The sequence below is a fragment of the Carassius carassius genome, chromosome 29 (assembly GCF_963082965.1).
Source record: "Carassius carassius chromosome 29, fCarCar2.1, whole genome shotgun sequence".
NCBI classification, from domain to species: domain Eukaryota; kingdom Metazoa; phylum Chordata; class Actinopteri; order Cypriniformes; family Cyprinidae; genus Carassius; species Carassius carassius.
The window spans coordinates 6,031,427-6,037,721 of NC_081783.1; the positions used below are offsets into that span (position 1 = coordinate 6,031,427).

The 6,295-nt window shown below is 37.2% G+C and overlaps 1 pseudogene; it reads left to right on the top strand.

The window, feature by feature from the left end:
- Positions 1-1,755: 1,755 nt before the first annotated feature.
- LOC132109306 (cytochrome P450 4V2-like) lies at positions 1,756-5,257 on the top strand (annotated as a pseudogene).
- The last annotated feature ends 1,038 nt before the right edge of the window (positions 5,258-6,295 follow it).

The following is a 6,295-nucleotide window of genomic DNA, read 5'->3' on the forward strand; positions in this document are numbered from 1 at the left end:
ACCCTAATGAAAAGGTCTTTCACACCCATGGATTTTGCCTGTAACATGAGGACTTGTCAAAGGCGGGTTACTTTTACTAAGTAGGTGCCTGATCTGGCTAGTGACCGTACATAGAAACAACACAGACATACAGTACCAAGGACTTGCCTACTACAGTTTTACTTCCTAAAAAAAGAGACAATTTTACCTGTATATCTCTTAGGTGAGAACACACCAATGGGTGTGAGAGGCTTCAGTATGGAGTGTGTCACACCCAGCAGGAGGTGTCTACCCTGTGCTGATGGGGATCGAGGGAACATGCCCCTGATCGGCTCTAGGTCAGTGCACTACTGCTTATTATCTTTAATTTAACCCAGAAACAAAAGTTTATTAGTTAGGGTCACTTAGTTTAAATCTATTGCCTTTTGTTTGTTCACTTAATGTACAATCTTAAAGCCTGAACCAATTAACTTTGCAGTCTGTACTCCATAGACTGCATAGAATCAACAAATGAATGATCCAGAAAAATAAGCAATGACAAAGGGGCTTTAATTAAAAGGAATATTTGAGTTCTTTGTGAGAATGATTTTATTTATTTAGCTTTTGGGACACTGGAGATTTATTAACATGTTCAATAAGGCACTGTCCTGGTAAAGAAGGGATGCACATAATGAAAATATTTCATCAAGTCTTAGTAAATCAGTAATACCATCTGCTTTCATAGCAGAATCATCGGAAACAGCTGAGCCGATTTCCAGTGCATGTGAGGAAGAAATTTCAACCTGTCATGCATGGGAGTTAATTTTGTGATTAAACCAAAGAGCTTAATGAGCCATGTGATTATGAATACAATAGACTGATAGACACAGTTGATTGTGATTTGCTGTATGGTTTGTTACCTGATGTCCAGTCACATGTAGTGCCTTCAGTTTATGGACTTGACAGTTTTTCACATTGACCTCAACATCTGGAGTAAACAGGACTAATGACCTCCCTCTTTTTTACCTTTTTTAAAATTATGAGAAATTAATGACAATCTTCTTTTGCTATTGTAAGTAAGTTAATGCATATTTCATGTACAGTGTAATATTAATTTGTTTTAACTGCTTAAACAGATGTCTGCGGCCAACGGGTTGATTAAAAGACAATTTTTTTTTTTTTTTCAGTGATATAAATTCTTCCAAACTGTTTGCTTTAGCAAAATTGTATTAAGACTTTTATCTACTTGGTGGAATCATTAGCAATAAAATGGTAATATAATTTGGCAAAGGTTGAGTGATATATCAGTGATCATCAGAGAATATTAGACGTTTGTTCCAGGAATGTCTTTGCAAGGTTTTTTTCTCATCTATGCTCACTTTCACCAATAATATTAGTAATACTTTTGCACTAATATCATACTTTGATGAAGTAAGAGATGACTAGAATACAGTCCATTGGCCATTCTGTCTTTAACAAAAGACTTGGCAGAGCTCTTCAATGGGAGAAAGACCGCTGATTTTGTGCCAGTAAACCACAACACATATAAATCCACCAGTAATATGCCAGATCATTATCTCTTGATGCATTACCACTGCTGTCTGTTAATGTTTTAGCGAGAGGCACTTTATAGATAACCTGCATGCGTCCCAGTTATGTATCATAACTCCATCTGTTTGATCAGCTTACGGTGTTTTTCTTTCTCTGTTTGTACTAAGCAAGTGAAACAGTTAAGTCTGTGCACAGACTTAAATTAAGTGCCTGTGCACTAACTGTGGCCAGCTTCATCCAAACAAAATGGGTGTCCTTTTTGGATTATACATCTTGGGTATCATATTCACAGCTGTTCTTTTACTTATGTTGGCATCTGCTACATATCATCCACTTAAAAATTATATAGGAAAATAGAACGAAATGAGACCAATGCCAGGCGCTTCTCCAATCATTGGCAATGCACTGCAGTTTAAAGCCAATGCAGGCGGTAAGAGACTGTGTTCTTTTTAACTAGCATTAATTAACAATGATCAATTAACACTGCAAAATAATAAATTAACGTGTGTTTCTGTTGAAGCTTTTTTCAACCAGATTATTGAGGGCACAAATGAAAACAGACACCTTCCTCTATCAAAGGTGTGGGTGGGTCCAGTCCCCTTTCTGATCTTGTATCACGCAGAGAATATTGAGGTGCCTGTTACTGAAAGTTGATCCTTTCCATTTACTTGTGTAGAATTTTACTCACAGTTGCCAGTTCATTCTCAAACTCATGTTTTTGCATCAGGCGGTTCTCAGTAATTCCGGACACCTTGACAAGTCGTACTCATACAGGTTCCTGCACCCCTGGCTCGGCACAGGCCTGCTCACCAGGTACAGTGGCTTTACCACCAGTTTTGTGAAAACTACACTCTGCTTTATTTCTTTTTATGATTCTTTTACAGTCTGTTGCAATGCTCACTGTAAACATAACACTTGATTTGTAGATGTATTATGTAGATGAAAAGGGTAAATTTAGTAAAATAGCTAAAATTAGTTAAAATTGTTTCTTCCTTCTTAATATATATATTAATAATAGTAGTATATATTAGTATATATTAATATATACTAATAATAATAGACTGTAAGTAAGCCATTCATTTGAAGACCAATTTTACCCAACATGTGTAAACACTGACTATGTTTATTTGAGCATCTGACCAGCTTGACATAGCAATAATGGCTTAGCAAACTGAATGAGATTGGGCCCGGTTAAAAAAAAAGGCAGCTGCATAGACCCAAATAAATAAATAAATAATACTTTCTGGGCGTTTTTACACAGTATTTTACAGTATTTGGCAGAAATGAACACTGCACTGATGGTGTACATTTTTATCAGTTCGTGCATGTGAATTTGCATCTTGCATATCAGCACCACTGAGCTTCAGAAAACCACACAAAAAAATAATTATAAATTAAAAAAAAAAATCAAAATTTTACATGTAAAATAAAATTATCTAAAATGCAGTTTACATATTCACATTTTGTTTAAAAAACGTGTTCATTACATTCATATGTAATTGTGGTTATTATGGTTGTATTTTTGAAATGTCTGAGCAGCATTAATGTTTTAAGAGTATTAGGAGTTCTGTTGTCTTATATCTAAAAACTGTAAAGCTGCAGTCATGTCCTTCAACACTGCAAACATGTAAAGTCAAACTAAACTTTAGTTCACATACGGTAGAGGACCACCTGCCAAACTGGCAGATCTCATATCTCATATTCAAAAGCAGCTTGCGTCAAGCATTGCAAACAAAGTCTATCAAAAGCACAGTAGTTTATTATCAGCCACGCTGGATACAGGGTCACTGGCCATCTGTCCAAATGCAGCAGAGTCCAGAATCACAGAAATTGAATATAAAATGATCTCCATGTTCACTTTACACTATTTAAGCTATGTTGAGGTCACAGACTTGACTCTTCCCAACTTTTCTTCCCAAAGCACAGGGGAGAAGTGGCGTAACTGGCGTAAAATGCTGACTCCAACCTTCCACTTCTCCATCCTCTCCGACTTCCTGGAGGTGATGAATGAACAAACCGATATTTTGATACAAAAGATGCAGAAGCACATGGACAGAGAGCCATTCAACTGCTTCAGCTACATAACATTATGTGCTTTGGATATCATATGCGGTACATTATTCAATCTTTCCATTCAGAGTGGGATTGCACAATTTGAGGTTTTGCTGTTTGCATACTGTTTATGCATTCTGATGTAAAAGGCCTTATGCTTATTTTTTAGTTAATAACTATTAATAACACATGTGATATGTTTGTCTACAACAGAAACTGCATTTGGAAAGAAGATCTATGCTCAGAGCAATTCTGACTCTGAGTATGTCCAAAGTGTCTATAAGTAAGTAGTGTAATTCAGTGTTAGAGCATAGGGAATACATGTTGTTCTCTCTAAGAACCTACAGTGTTTATATTCCTCTTGCAGGATGAGTGACATCATCACCAAGAGCACCGTGGCTCTGGCCAGACTGGATCTACAACAAGTTAGAGGAAGGCAAAGAACATTCCAGAAGACTGAAGATTCTCCATTCCTTCACTGCAAGTGTGAGTGATCCTCTTCAGTATTGATTGGGTGAATTCAGGTCAATTGGGACACTTTGTGCCATTGAGATGACATATCCCAATTATCCCGAATTAACCCTTCACTATTGTATAACTAATTAATATTTTAAATGAGTTTTTATTTTGATATTTTTTATTTGTTTTAGTACTTGCATTATGTGCTTTTTTATGCTTTATTCGTTTTAAATATTTATATTTAAATAGCTGTTTTGCTATTTAGCTATAAGCTATATAGCTTTAGTTTTTATTTCAGTTTACTTTTACTTATTTACTTAGATTTATTTTACTTGCCAGGTTTATTTCAGCTTTATGTCAATAAAAAAAAAAGGAAATTATTATTTAACAATAACACAATGTAGTGTTAAGATAAGGTTGCTTCAGGAAAATGAAGTGATTTATATAGCCCAAAAACAGACAGATGAGTGTCAGATTATTATTACAGAATTGTTGGTGTTTTCTTGAAGGTCATCAAGGAAAGAGCAAAGTTCACGAGCTCTGAACCTGACAGTGATTCTGACCTGAGGCCTAGGAAAAGACAGGCCTTCCTAGATATGCTGTTAAAAACTACTTATGAGGATCGACAGAATTTGAGTCATGAGGACATTCAGGAGGAAGTGGACACCTTCATGTTTGAGGTACAAATAAAACTACAAAAGGAAACTCTCTGAAGACAGAACATTGTTTGAAAAAACATCATCTTTGACAGGGTCATGATACAACAGCAGCTTCTATGAACTGGGCTTTACATCTGATTGGCTCCCATCCTGAGGTCCAGAAGGCAGTGCAAGCAGAACTACAGGAAGTGTTTGGTAAAAAGCTCTTTCTCACATGTGTTATTATACGTAATGCCTTCCATGTGTTCTTCATAAAACAATTTGCTCTGTTTAGTTCCGCTGAGTGGTCGAGAAAGCATCTACTGTAGATGCTTTTGAATGTTTTCTAACAACCTCATTTACTGTAGAGTTCAGCTGCGTCTCCTGTGTTCTGATTGGCAGGTTCGTCAGACCGCCACATGGGGGTGGAGGACCTGAAAAAGCTGCGCTACCTGGAGTGTGTCATCAAGGAGAGTCTGCGGATCTTCCCTTCTGTGCCTCTGTTTGCACGCAGCATCTGCGAGACCTGTCACATCAGTAGGTGGCAGCAGTTTGTCACCTTGCCAAACACTGCTAGATCAAAGATCTGCACTTTTTGATGCCACTCTCATTATTTGCACCTCAGCATAACAGCAGATGTCAACGCTTCTATTTCCATCTCCCATTGTCAAATATGAAGCAACCGGAGCGTTGAGCTAAGATTCTTTAACGCAAAGCAAAGCAGCTGGATGGAAAATAGCAACTTTTTAGGATGGAAAGTGTTGCGAAACACAATAAATGTATCCGTTTATTAATTATTATATGTAACGGTTCACAAAATTCACGGTTCGGTTCGATACAATACACTGGTGTCACGGTTCGGTTCGGTACGGTTCGGTACGTTTTAGATACAGCAAAAAGAAAAAAATAGCAGATAAATTTCCTTGATTTTTATTAAAAAAATTATTTATTAAAACTAACAAAGTATGTTTTTTTTTTTTTTTACATTGAACAATGATGGAGCTATTCTTTACCCATCTTCTATGGTGTTTTCTTAGCAGCATACTGTATAAAACAAAAACAGCTCCTTATTAAAAAAAATTGAAAATGTTATATTAGTTATGAACAAATACAAAGATGTAACTTTTTATATGGAACTCTATAACTCTTTATATTGAGTGTGTTTTTACTCAATTGGTTCTCTATAGGGCTTATGTTTTTTGGAACAAAGCAGGAATTACGGTCTGTCTGAAATGGGCTCGTGAAGGAATATTGTAACGGGGCTCAATTACATTAAGCATGTTCTTAAAACCTACGTTTTCCACTACAGCACAGTTACTCATTGCGCGGCTCGTCAAGCTATAACTGGCGGCTCGCATAGTAGCTTACAGTATCACCCTGCCACTTGCCTTCAGAGCACTTGAGGCGGGAGCGAGCGGGGAGCGCGAGCGGGCGGATCTTGGACAGAGCGCAGAGCGGCAATTTCAAAAGGACGGTGGACGGAGCGTCGCATTTCCCGCTCCAATTTCGCTCTGCTCACACCACGAGTGTGAAGCATGCTCATTCAAGCCTGACCCTGAATCCATTAGTCTTGCACAGTCATCAACAGTAGACTATTTTCAATCAAAACTCGGCTCAATAATGGAGTTCAAAAAGTA